The 14255-nt window shown below is 31.5% G+C and overlaps 1 pseudogene; it reads left to right on the top strand.

The window, feature by feature from the left end:
• The first annotated feature begins 9066 nt into the window (after nt 1-9066).
• On the top strand, nt 9067-11278 carry LOC105166520 (large ribosomal subunit protein uL23-like; annotated as a pseudogene).
• The last annotated feature ends 2977 nt before the right edge of the window (nt 11279-14255 follow it).

The raw sequence follows: 14255 nt of genomic DNA, 5'->3' as shown, positions 1-14255 counted from the left end.
AGTTGCTAATTTTGAGATAAAAGTATTTTTCTTGAGGTCAAAATTGCGTCTCCATTTAAATTTTCCACTTCTTTTAGATCTAGAAATCTTAATACCCAAAAAATTATTCATCCTGCACAATTATTATTATTTGCTTAGTTTCATGAAGACAATTTTGCTTCGATTAGCTCTTCTAACACAAAATTATTTTGATAAATTTATGTTATTACATTTGCATGTATCTAAAACTACTTGCGACACAAATAATGCAAATTGATCTATTTGCTCATGTATCTCTAGATTTGAGGAGAAACCTACATGATTGAAACATTGTGAACCGTATATATACTCGATATCTTAATATAGAAGTACGTGAAGATTTTGAATTGAAATTTGCTATAATGAATCTTAACAATTTTATAATATTTATTGTTGTTGTACATATGTATTCCAAAATAGTGACGTGTCAACCATTTGAGTTCCATCATTTACGAGCGAAGTTTGATCAACTTTTGAGTTGTAGATACTTTTTATGCTACATCGAAAATTTAAGTAATCTGTATTTATTAGTAAAGCTATGCATGTGGAAATTAACATAAGTAGATTCTATTGAACTTGATGCATGATGATATGATTCTCGTAGCTAGAAAATAAATAGCTTAATAAAGAATGTTGAACGGTTAGTTCAATTACTTTAAACGGTCAACGATTTTTGAAAGGTTAAAAATTAATTATGTTAGGAAGCCAACTATTTGTTGTGCACAAAATTTTAGCACTTCATAGCTAGTACATATGATAAAGAAAATACTTTACAATAGAATATATTTTGGTAATTGAAATTGATATTATTTGTGGCGTTGCATAACATTTTAGTTATTATAATAATAATTTTAGCTTCTTGTTTTATATGTTTAGATGATGCGCAATTTTGACCTCAACGATCCAGCCCCTTCTGACGATGTGAACACAAATCTGGAGCTTGGGTTACCTTCTGTTCCTGTGATGGCAAATCAAAATACTAATAATGATGAAGTAACCATAATCTCTCGTAGACATTCTGGACAGGCAAATATTTGTGCAATTTTATACAACAATTATTAAATTCAGCTTTATATTTTGTCATATAATTTGAAGTGTTATCTCAGGTTTCCAATAGGTCCAGAAGAAATCAAAGGATGATCCGAAATCCTAATGTTGGATATGAAAGACGCCACACAGGTTTTTAGATATTACACCACATCTTGCTTTCCTTCTTATACAGACCTACGAGATCGAAAAGTATATTTTTGCTTATTAAAGTAAAAAAATAATTATTAGGAGTAGCGGTCATAATCTATAGAGATAAAATTTGCTGACAATACTTTTTCATTTTAAATAAATTGACCACAAACTATTATTGAAATGGGTTGAGAGTTTTGTTTATTCTTTACTTGTGTAAAATACCTAATTTAAGTTTTAACCATTCTCTTAGAAGATGTATTTTTTTTCTTTTTAATCTAAACTATAGTTGAGATAGTATTCGTTCTTTTAAAATAACAACTGTAATACTTACCCCATATAATTAAGTATTTGGATAATATTGCCCTTATCTTATATATATATATATATATATATATACATATTTGTAGTTCAAAGCATTATTTTTGACATTTTGCCTTTTAATTCAATTAAAGTTTTCTTAATTGAAAAAATGTATTTTAATTACAATAAAAATATAATTAGTACGTTAATAGTTCAAATTTTATTACATAATGAATTAGCACAATAAATGCACAAAACTTTCATATAAAGAAGTTATTAATTTGGTAATAAAATTAAGTTATTAATTATTTAACCTTTTAGATAAAAATGAGTAATTACATATCCTATTCTAAATATATTTTCTTTGAAAAATATGACAAAGTATATTTATTCATTTCTTCCTAAATGTGTAACTTTTGGTCAAACATATATATTAGACAAATTCTTGGTAAAAGTATATATGAGTTGTTGGGGTATTATATTTATTGTGTATATTAACTTATTACTTTATTTTTAATTTAAATTCTTCACTTCCTAAAAATTCTTGTTTGGTAGAAAATTACTTGTCGACAGTTTGATGTGCAAACTACTAAAATATATTGAGAATAATATAATTATTCAAGGTATGAGGGATAATTTTATCCAATCATTCAATTAACGGGTTAAATATTAGATTTATTAGTTTAGGGGGTAAATGCTTCCTCAACAATAGTTGAGAGCAAATCATATTTAACTCTAAACACAAACGGAAACTATGAATAATTCTTTTTGTCCAAATGTAACTTTCTATTTTGTGTTTAGAAACTTTAATTTCGCTCACTAGAATCCGGGGTTCCGGAATAGCTTTATCTCTTACTTTCGATTTAAAATGTGTTTTAACTAACACCTTTTACATTCACAGCAAGTCAGAGTAACAATAACAATATCCTCCGAACAGTTCACTCAACACAAGTAAACGATGGGCTTTATCACGTTGCACAGCGGGAAGACTATATAGTAAAGGTGCGATTATATGACTTGATAGTTATCCTATATGTCATATTTATTTCAATATCAGAAGTCAAATAAGTCATGTTCTTTCTCCATTCATTAATCTTTGCATAATATGATGAACTTATTTGTTGTCATTTTTTCCCTAAGTATTGGCTTCAACTGAGTCTAACAATAAGTGCTTAAAATATATAATGATGACAAAGTTGCATGCACCTATAATATAATAATCTCACTAATTATAGTTTACTTGTCTTCTATATCCTTTCTAACGATGACGTCACTATTCTTTGGTTGAAACACGAGTTAAAATAGAAACATCCTCTCTAAGGCTTTGTCTATTGGTCCGGGATGATGCTATTTTACACACAAATCTTGGTTGAGTTCATCTTTAATCCATTGGTGTTTATGTTTAGAAATTATATCTCTAAATTGTTGACAATAATGCATGTAAAATCATGTGAACGCCCATATCTAGTTGATTACTTACCTTTCATCTTAATGCATATATAGACCTTTTTCTATCTCTGTCTCCAAAGGTATCAACTTGTTATCTTTGTTTTAGTCTCTATGTATAAATCCGTATCATCTACATACATTAAAAGTAGTTTGATACATAAAATTCATGGACATATATATTTATGGATCAAATTGATATTACTTGACTTTCACTTAAAAGCTAACGAGTGTTGTAGCCATTTTTTGGAAAGTTACATATATTTTTAACTTCTAACATTTCATGTTGTAGCTATTTAACAAACTATTTATTAGTACTTTTAAACAAGTAAATAGGAACTTGATGCATTTTATGCATTATGAAATTCACAAATAAAGTCATAGTTATTGGTGATCAATTTCACTCAACTTCTACTCTCTATTCACAAATACATTGACATAAATGTGTTTGTGCGAAGTGATAAATTATGAGTTGTAACACATGATTTGAGAAAATCTCCTACTTCATTTTTTGTTTCTAGATAAGACCGTCTGTACTTAGAGGAGTGCTTTGTCAAGAACCCCTTGTCGTTTGTTAATAATTCAAAAAATAAGAAATGTTTAAAATAAAAAATTCTTTTAAAATTGGTAAGATAGGAGTATTACTCTTAAATAAATATCAATGAAAATGAAATATGATAATTCTAGCCTCTGAATCCACAAAATCCTTCGTATCCGTCCTCCATTCTCTACTTAGTCTGTTACTCTGTTTCCTTCCCAATATATATGTCTAACCGTTATGTCCATTCCATGAACAACTTCTTCATCCAAATCCGCAACCATTACAAGTCTGCAACCTTATGTCCCCTATTTTTGGAGCGTTTGTAAGGTCAACAATGACAATTCTTTTCAAGTGCAGCAATAGAGAAGTAATCCCATACCCCATTGCTAGCTGTGGTTGTTTATTTGGCAGTTACATCGGATTGATGTTCATTGCAAATCCACTGATGCAGAAAATTCTCAAGTTTTCCATTCTCATATGATGTCCGAAAGTTGATTAGTAGTAGGTCGGCAGGAAGTGATGCATCATGCTCAAAGATAGGCCGATTGTTCGTTAGGGACGATTTATAGATTAACAAGTTCCCACAAATAGAGTGCAAAGTGGGTCCGCATAAATGATTGAGACCTCACAAACAACATCACTCTCATCTTATCTTATAAAGATTTGTGATTGAGTGATGTAAAAGCATGTTGCATTTAAATCTTATGACAAGTTGCAATGGTTTTGACGAACACAATTGTAACATTATTTCTCGTCCCAAGTTCGTTTCAACTTGGTAATAAATTTGTCATTCACAATCAGGAAATGGTTATTTAATTTTTGTTAGAAGACCATAGCAAAAACTTGTGATGAATATCTGCCATTAGAAGTTTCCCATAATTTCTGCTCTATTTTGCTATAGAAACTTTTCTCAGCAAGTGGCGTGCAAATTTTGCGTCGAATTTCATGATCACAAGTCATCGCAATTTTGCACCAAAATTATCACCAATATTATTCACAAAATGCCCATCTCTATTGGACACTTTCTTATATTCTAAGTTCCTAATGATGCTTACCAACTATATTTATAACCTTTTTGTATTGTTTATTTAGTTCTTTTTTGAATAATGATTCATAAAACTTCATCATATTTTTTTAGCTAATGGATTATGTTTCACAAGATTCTAAGAGTAAAAAGTTGCAAAGGAAAAATAAGATCACATGCTATCTGAGAAATTAAAGAAAAACAAATTATGTCCTTTGCCTTATATTTCTCTTTAACATTGGAGAAAAACATGCTATGTTTGATGAAGTGCTTAGTGAGTTATTTCATTATGGTACTTATAAATGAGCTTATTGAAACGTAATTAGTTTTGTTAGGGTGTTTGACTACACAAGATGAAGAAATTATATTTTGGGTAAATTACATTTTGCCATTTGAATTATCTCCGTTTTTACACTTTATTATTCCAACTTTTTTTTTGTGTCAAGTTACCATCTTAACTTTTTGAAATTTTCAGTTTGACATATATGATCTTTTTTTATACATCACATGTTGTGCATATTTAAAAAATCACAGAACCCTTAAACATTATATGTGCACTGAATGTGATGTTTTTTTAATAAAATATTTGGAAGAAAAACAGTTATAAATGGCAAACAAACTTTCATAAAGTTGAGATGGTAAGTTCATAAAAAACAAAAAAAAAATAGATGTCAAAATGTAAAAACGGTTATAGTTGGAATGGTAAAATACAATTTACCCTTATATTTTTATCCCTCTTATACCGATTACAAATTTGATCCTCAATATGTGAGTTTTGCACACACATGAACCCATTTGTCAAGTTTCCATCCAAAAGTAACGAAATTGCACACATAAGTTGCAAGTGAAGGTGAAAAGAGTGGAATGGACAAATGTTGATGCCAAAATGTTAGCTAATCTCGTATAATTGATTTGGAGGCAATTTTCACAATTTTGCCAAAAAGCAAAACAACTACCGACACCCTATTTCATGCCTCTTTTCTTGAATTGAGCTTTTGACTCAAAAAGAAAGAAATTTCTCTTGAATATCACCTTCCCAACATTAAGAGAAGCTATACCAACAATTTTTCCAATTCTAATTAAAGAAATGAAAGAAGAAGCAAAGTAGTGGGATTGAAAATAATTTTTTTCCCAAAAAGATGTGTATCTTACATACAGTAAATACATATACGTATATCATTTTTTAAAATAATTGAGTACTATTTGAATGAGGTGATCAATAAATATACTTTATATGAAAAGATAAGTCTTCAATTTGAGTGTCACTATCATAAAATTTACTTAGATGGAACCATAAGAAGTAGCTAAATTGAAGATCTGGGTAAAAAAAATCAAAGAAATTGGAAAATATTACTGCACATTTAGTGCACATTGAAACTTCTTATTGCACTTCTATTGCTCATATTTTCCATGCCTAGTAGAACTTTATTCACTTGTCCTACTGCTATTTTTTCTAAAGTAACAAAAATAAAAATGCACTAATTAACTGTCCAATTCCTAATATAATAATTTGTTTCAAATATTATATCTTCCTAATACTAATAGTTCTATTAATATACAACCCAAATAATTTAAAATTATACAATTAGCTTTTATGTTGTTTTGATGAACTATATGTTTGTTTTTATGGCTTAATCTAATACTTCACGCGTCTTATTTCAGTATGAAGATGTACCTGAAGCCCCACCACCAGTGCAACAAAGAGCGTCGATGTTCAGCTGTCCTATTTGCATGGAAGAAGTAGTGGAAGAAACATCGACAAAGTGCGGCCACATCTTCTGCAAAAGGTGTATTGTGGAGGCACTGACCAACGAAAGAAAATGCCCGATATGTAGAAGGAAGCTCAGAATAAAAGACATATTTAGGATCTATCTTTCAAACAATGGTCGATAAGATCATAATTCTTATAATGCACAACTACATTTTCTAGAAGAACATCTTCAAGTTAATAGTTTCTTGTTAATTGCTATATTTTGTTATTGTTAGTTGGAGATCCATGTTGTTGTTATTATCAGACAAATTAAAGAATATCATAGAAAAAAGGGAAATATTTACTTAAATATCATTCGTGTATATTTTGTGCATATATTGTGCTGTGAGTCCCGTGCTAGTTATATACTGTAATAATTAATATTTATGCCTGAGCTTATAGGGGTAGTCATGATCTTTCATCTAATCAGAACTTGTACATTATTGACTTATCACGTTGATGCTAAACTTCACGAAATGTTGCTACGTTGAAGACTTGCTTGAGTTCATCTCTAGTGCATTATTTATCTCTCTCTCTCTCTCTCTCTATATATATATATATATTTATTTGAAATCTATATGTCTAATTAATTCCTCAACAATAATGTATTAATTAAAAGTTATCTCTAAATCCATACATCGTTGATTACTTACCTTTGTCCCAATACTAATATAGATCCTTTGTTCTCTCTATGTAAATTGATATTGTCTACAAACATTAAAAGTAGTTCGATACATAAAATTGATTTGACAATCACTTAAAAACTAATGAGTTTATTTATTTTGTCTTTGTATATCTTATGTTTTAATCTTGAAATTTTTGATATGATGATAAAAAGCATTTAAAATCACTTTCATTTAATATCAACCATAACTTCAATTATGTCTCATACTCTCTCATATAGATTCTATGTTAATTTACTCATAGAATATTATTAACTCCCTAATCAAATTACTTTATGATAAAAATATTTACAACATTGATCAATGTCATCTAAGATGAACTATAACTTCAAATTAAATTATCTTTATATTCATGTTGAAGAAATAAATCAATCCCACATTTTCTTCGTTCTTGTTTAGTTGTTAATTTACCGCTATCTTAATGGCAACTTTAGTATAATGTTATTATTTGAATTAAACTTATGTTAATAACTTTTAACACCCCTCATATATCTCTCTTTAGCGTTTTCGAAATTCTAAAAAATACATTATAAAGCTCATGATTCTACCTTTCAATTGATTTTTCAAAAGCTACACATAATTTAACTTTGATTATTTCATCAAATTGCTATAATTGTTTAACAAAATACTTATAAATACTTTCAACAAGAGAATTTGATGCATTTTACACAATAAATTTCACAAATAAATTAAAAAATATTGGTGATCAATTTCATTCAAGCTTCTTGGTGCTCTTCATTTAACATCAATTTTACTTGATTTGATCGACGTATATGTTGACATGCATGTAATTGTGCTCAATAATAGATACTAACTCGTAACAAATAACTTGCAAGAATTTTCAACTTCGCTTTTTTAAGGTGGAGAATTTGTTCGTTCGCGAAGAGCCTACTGAAATGAAACTACAATCCCCTTTGCTATCCCCAATGACCACCCCCAAACACTTGCAACCCTAGGTTGCAAGACTCAACTCATCCGTGTGAGACATTTTGGAGCTCAAATTAATTTTAGCAGCTCTAAAAATTACAAAAAATGGTAGCATTTTATTTTATCGAATTGCAAAGACCCGACATGACAGCATTGAACAGAATCAAGGCTGTCACAGGAGAAGCTCCTTTGTTATCATCCCTCAGAGGAGATGAAATCTCCAACAAAAGAGCTTGGAGTTTTTGTGTTTGTCTCCTTGAGATGAAAAAGTCAAGTATCCGTTTAAAATATTTTCAAATAAATTAATGAACCATTCTTGTTAAACTTCATCACAGAAAAAAAGTAGTAAATTCATAGAATTGCTTATATGAGAAGAAAATAATGCTAGTCTGAAAAAATAAGTTGTCTGCAACGGGGATCACAAAATAGAAGTCATGCCAATAGCATAATCATATATGCCCTTGTTGCGAACTACAACAACTCTTCAGCAAATAAAGAAATTGAGTCTTTTAAGTTTTCTAAGTGTCCAAATTTTCAAGGATTTGGAATACCCGGTGGTAAGACGGTCAAATCAAAGTATGAATATAAAAGAGGCTTAATTTTATTTCGAACGCATATTGGGCCAGATCAATAAACAGTAATAGTACTATTTCTACTATGAGGGGGAAAAGAATAGAACCAAAACTGATACCATGTGGAAAATTAGGGTCTAACATGAAAATAAAGTACTTGAAATGCAAATCTCTATAAAATATAATATTAAAATTGACTACTTTAGAAAGCATAGCACCAAACTTGACTCCCTATACTGTGCTACCATTTTCTCATATTCTAAATAGTAAATCGCTCCTTGAGTAAGTGACGATTTATCCTGAAACGAAAGAAAATAGCACAAATAGAAAGAAATAAGAAAAGTGAAAAAGTGAAAAGGAAACACGTTAAGGAGCGTGACGTACACGTGCGTTGCCTCGAACTGTTTGAGTACTCCCAAATTTTCAAAAAACCCTAAATTGGCGGCCTGGTCGTAAGGTTTTTCTCCTCCTCTTTCTCTGACAATTTCCAAGTATAATTCGAATGAAATGTGTATACGTATATACGTGGTTTGGTACAGTAGGAATGCATTTGATTTTTCTTTTTGATAGGTTGATTTTGCAGGTGCAGAATTAATTAGGGTTTAGTGTTTCTTTAGCCCCAAATGGCTCCTGCTAAAGGCATGCAGTTCCAGTCCTTGCAGATTTCAGATTTCATTATATGAGTTATTTTATTTCTTTTTCTCTCCTGTCTTTTTTCTCGTGTGTATCTGGGTATATGTTGCAACATAATAAAGTGGATTCGTGTTTTTAAAGAACTATTTGGAAATCCTTCTTATGTTTTGGTTGTAGTTTTTGTAATCTGAAACGTGTTCTGTTTTTCTGGAAGCTTTAAGAAGAGTGAGGATATTTAGGCAGAAGATTGGAGAGAGCAAAGATAGGATATGTTTTCTAATGGCTGTTAAGGAAGGAGTTGAGAGTTCTTCTTGAGCTGTGAGAAACTGCAAGTTGAAACAGAGACAATTTGTTAGATGGTGTTAATAGATGTTCTCAGGTTGAAAGCATTAGACACACAGATGTCACTGCTTGATCCAGAAGGGGCTGAGTGTTTGTGTTCAATAGCTGTATGTACTAGCAGTCAAATGTTAAGGTTGGCGTATAAATCTTGAGGGCAGATAAGAATTATGTAGGTCTTGTCAAAGGCCCATTAACATGAAATTTGTTTTAATGGTGTATTTATTACTGAATTCAGGAGTTTTGAGAATGACAATAGCACTCTGTTGGAATCTTCCCTGGATATTCATGTGAAGCAATGACAATAACACTCCCTTGTAAGGATCAGTGGCTATTCCTTGAAGCTGATATAACGTCTCTGCAGATTTTAAATCCTCAATGCATAGTGGAAAACTTTGATGTCTGAAAGAGTGTAATGTAGGATTAAAGAACTACAGGGGAGAGTAGCGTAGGGTTAAACTTTAAAGAACTATAGGAGAGATGTGAGTGTGTTAATTTTTTACTCCTAATAGATTGAGTTAAATCTTTTAATCTATGGCAATTTGTGTAACATATTCATAAACATTCTTGGGTGTAGTTGGTTGATCACTCCCATACTATATAATTGTTTTGCTTGAGAAAAGGGAAAGCATTAGCATTGACCGTGAAAGATTTGTTAAAACAATTTAGCAACTATAGCTTTTATAGCATTCTAGCAGTTCCTGCAACACCAGTTTCGCATAAACTAATTGTGGTCTCCTTTTGTATCAATACTCTTGTGGAGCATGATATTGTTTTTGTGTCTGGTCAGTTTTACTGGCTTTTAATGCAGTCTTGCATTGGTTATGTATTTCTGCATTTATCTACATGTGTAGTTGATCCGACCAAGAAATCAGATCCCAAGGCTCAGGCATTGAAGACTGCAAAAGCTGTAAAATCAGGTTCTACAACATTTAAGAAGTCCAAGAAGATACGTACGAAAGTTACATTTCACAGACCACGAACCTTGAAGAAGATAGAAATCCTAAATACCCTCGTATCAGTGCTCCTCCCCGTAATAAACTTGACCACTACCAGATCCTCAAGTATCCCCTTACAATTGAATCTGCAATGAATAAAATTGAAGACAACAACACCCTTGTTTTCATTGTTGATATCCGCGCTGACAAGAAGAAGATCAAGGATGCAGTCAAGAAAATGTACGACATCCAGACCAAGAAAGTCAACACTCTTATCAGGTAAAGCTTTTATGTACCCTTTTTACAGTTGCTATAGCTTTTCTTTTGTCAATCTGCATTTAGGTTGCAACCCATCACCCTGCTATTAGATGGCCTCGATATAACATCATTAGAGTTGTATTTAACATAAACTCATCTCACTCTTTTATCAGCAGTTTTTCTTAGTTATGTATAGGTCCTCTATAAATGAAAAGTGGCCATATTATCTTATCCTAGTCCCATTTGAAGGATTTAGTTCTGAAATATTTCAAGTGTCCCAATCTCTTTCTATAGAAAGGTTTCACCTGAACATTCCATTCTATATTTGATAGATGAACTTATACTTGATTACCAGTTATGTGTTTTAGAAGTTGGCCGAAAATTTATAGCTAAATGGTGAACCATCTAATTCCCTTTAGCCCCCACCAACTTGATTCTTTGTATAAGTTGCAGTCTGCAACATGAGATACCCAAATTTTGTTGTGTATTACTCGACTTGTGTATGTGAACCGTGTGTATATTCCTAGGGTCACATACTTGTAATTGTTTCCTACTTTTGAAGTTTATTATTTGCTACTTCAGGCCGGACGGGACTAAGAAGGCTTACGTCAGGTTAACTCCCGACCATGATGCTCTTGATGTTGCCAATAAAATTGGAATTATATAAGTCATTGGCTCCAGTTTTGTCCGGATTGTTCTTTTCTTGAGGGATAGGACCTCAAAGGCACTCAGAGTTTTGTAAAAGTAGATTAACAATCAAAATGATTTCACTTTGGGTGTTGTGTTTCAGACAGTGCTTTCTCGATCAATTTTTTACTGTTGATTTAAATGTGTTGTCAATATGCGTTACTTTTTATCAACGTCCTTCCTCGTTTTGTTGGATCCATTTTCTCAATTTTATTTAGGGATAATTAAATTTACACCCCTTGATATATTGTTTTTTACACATATCATTCATGTTTGTTGAAAAATTACAGATGCTGCCCTTGGCAACCTTTTTCAGCCCAAAAAAGTCGCTTAATGATGAAAATTAAAAAATGCCTTGTTGTTTTGGTCCAATTTTAATATAATTTTTTAAGGACAGAAATACTCTTAGGGAAGGTTTCTAGAATAACCGAAAGGTGTAGCTATACTATTTTACTAACTTTAATTAATAAGTTTAGAATGGGCATAGCTATAATATTTTACTAACTTTTTAAATTGAATCTTTATATTAAATTACACTTTTGATCCCATAGAGTAAGGAATTCAACACTTAATTCTATGCTTTATGGATTTTTAAAATGGTCTCAAAATTGAAAAGTTTGTCATATTTAATCTTCTACTTTATGGGATTTATAGGATTAAATGTGTTGAATTTTTTTAGGGTTATTTTGAAAGTTTTATAAAGCATAGGCCCAAATAAATTAAGTCTCTTTTTAGTTTTAAGACTATTTTGAAAATTTTGTAAACTAGAGGACAAAAGGTGTTGAACCTTCTATGAATCAAAAGTGTATTTTTGTTAAATTACATTAACAATAGAAATATGAATAAAATTAATTTTTAGATTATAAATTTAAATTTAAAAAATTGTCACACTTATACAAATTATTCTTAAAATTCCATTGGGCGTGGCAACCACCTATCTCGAAATACACACTCCTTCTCCTAACCCTATTTGCCACCGACACCCACTAATGAGCATATCTCGAGCCTCAGTCATGTTATGCCATATCAGCGAAGGTCACACCCCCAAGTGTGCTAACAAGAACGACGACATGGGAAAGTACTTTGCTTGTAATGTCTAACTCAACAAGGTATGAGGCCGTTTGAACAGCCGCCACCCTTGCTTAGACAATCAACGAGTACGTCGCTCCCCCTTATTATGCCATAAAAAATCAGCCATCATCTTCTCTTTGTCATCATCATCCTCACTAGTGAATTAACCTTTTTGCACATTAATTAAGGTTCTACTTGTGTGAGAAAATGTCCACCTGAAATTTATGGTATAGTCTTATCTTCTTCTATATCTAGCACAATAAAATCAACACGAATCATAAATTTGCTTACTTTAATGAACACATTCTCCACTATCCCCCTCGGATATTTAATGCTCTTATCCGTTAAATGCAAAGTCACTATAGTGGGAGTAAGCTCAGGCATTCCAAAATTATCAAAAATAGAAGATGTCATCAAATTAACGCTATCACCTAAATCACATAGAGCTTTATCAAAATTAATTGCTCCTATAGTGCAAGGAAGAGAAAACGCCTTGGATCCTTGAGTTTTGGTAGAAGTTTGTGAAATTACTTATCTAAATTAGCATTCAGAATTCTTTTGGGATATGAAATATATGGAGGAAAAACATCTAAGTTAAGTTTTAGAATACTCTCTTTTGTTTCCTCTTGGAGCTTTTTCTCTTGTTGAGGTTGTGTGTCCTTCATTTGCTCCTTCGGTGGCTCTTATCCAATGGATTTTCTGTGTCACTTGGGAGTCGTCTCTCTTTTCTACTAGACGTCATGTTCGCCAGTTGTCCAACTTGAACCTCCAAATTCTGGATTGATATGCATCTTGATCTTGGAACTTTGTGTTGGTCGTGGTGATGAACTTGGAGATCATGTCTTCTAGATTGCTCTTCTTCACCTGCGGTGGTTGCTAGTATCCTAATGGCTCTTGTTGCTAATTGTTATTCCACAAAAAGTTGGGGTGACTACACCATCATGGATTCTTTGTCTTCGAGTATGAGTTGAAATCAAACCTACCACCATGAGAAATAAAGTTAGCATTTTAAATGAGTGGCAAATGAACATTCTACCTTACAGTCTTAACTCAAGTGTCTCATTTGACCACATGCACCATAGAGTCCCATGGCTGCAACATTCCACATCGTAACTCTAAAGTCATCCATTTTTATGTCAGCACAGTCATCTGACATCATTGAGTCCACATTGTGGATACCAGCTACTCTTCTGCCAAGTTTCTCTTGACTATAAGGGTACATGCTGGATATCATCTCATTAATTATGTTATAAGCTTCCAAGGCAGTTTTCTCTTAATAGTATCACTTGCAGTTGCATCAGTGATAGTTCTATAGCAAAGTGACACCATTACAAAAAGTTTGTACCTATTCGCAAACTGATATCTCATGATGAGGGCATTTTCCTAAAAAGTTCCCATGCCTCATACAATAATTTCCTTTCAAGCTGCACAAAGGAAGTAATATAATTTAACATCTTAACAATTTTAGAGGGAGGAAAATATTTCATAAGGTTGTAGGTCCACCTAATTTGATCCAATTAGTGTAACATTAACAGATTAATCTAAAAAGCAAATATTTTTAAAAGTTAAGGTTCTTCCCAAGTTAATTTGATATATTCTTCCAAATTATATCAAATCTACTATTACCAAGGAATTAGTGAATTTCTCTCTTCTAAGACTCAAAATAATAATAATGTACTAAGATCTGTGAAAAACTATACGTAACTAGATGAATCATGTCTATGTATGTCTACATATCATTCAATTTACACCATAAATTATCATGTCCACTATGTAGAATTTCCTTCCAATTCGTCGACATAATTAATTTAATCTGAGAAGGGATCAAGCTATCAAATTATAATAATAAGCACAATAGTTGAGCAAAATGGAGCAATTTTGACTCA

Source organism: Sesamum indicum, linkage group LG7 (assembly GCF_026168435.1).
Source record: "Sesamum indicum cultivar Baizhima isolate 11 linkage group LG7, ASM2616843v1, whole genome shotgun sequence".
Classification (NCBI taxonomy): domain Eukaryota; kingdom Viridiplantae; phylum Streptophyta; class Magnoliopsida; order Lamiales; family Pedaliaceae; genus Sesamum; species Sesamum indicum.
This window is presented reverse-complemented; position numbering and strand designations above follow the sequence as displayed.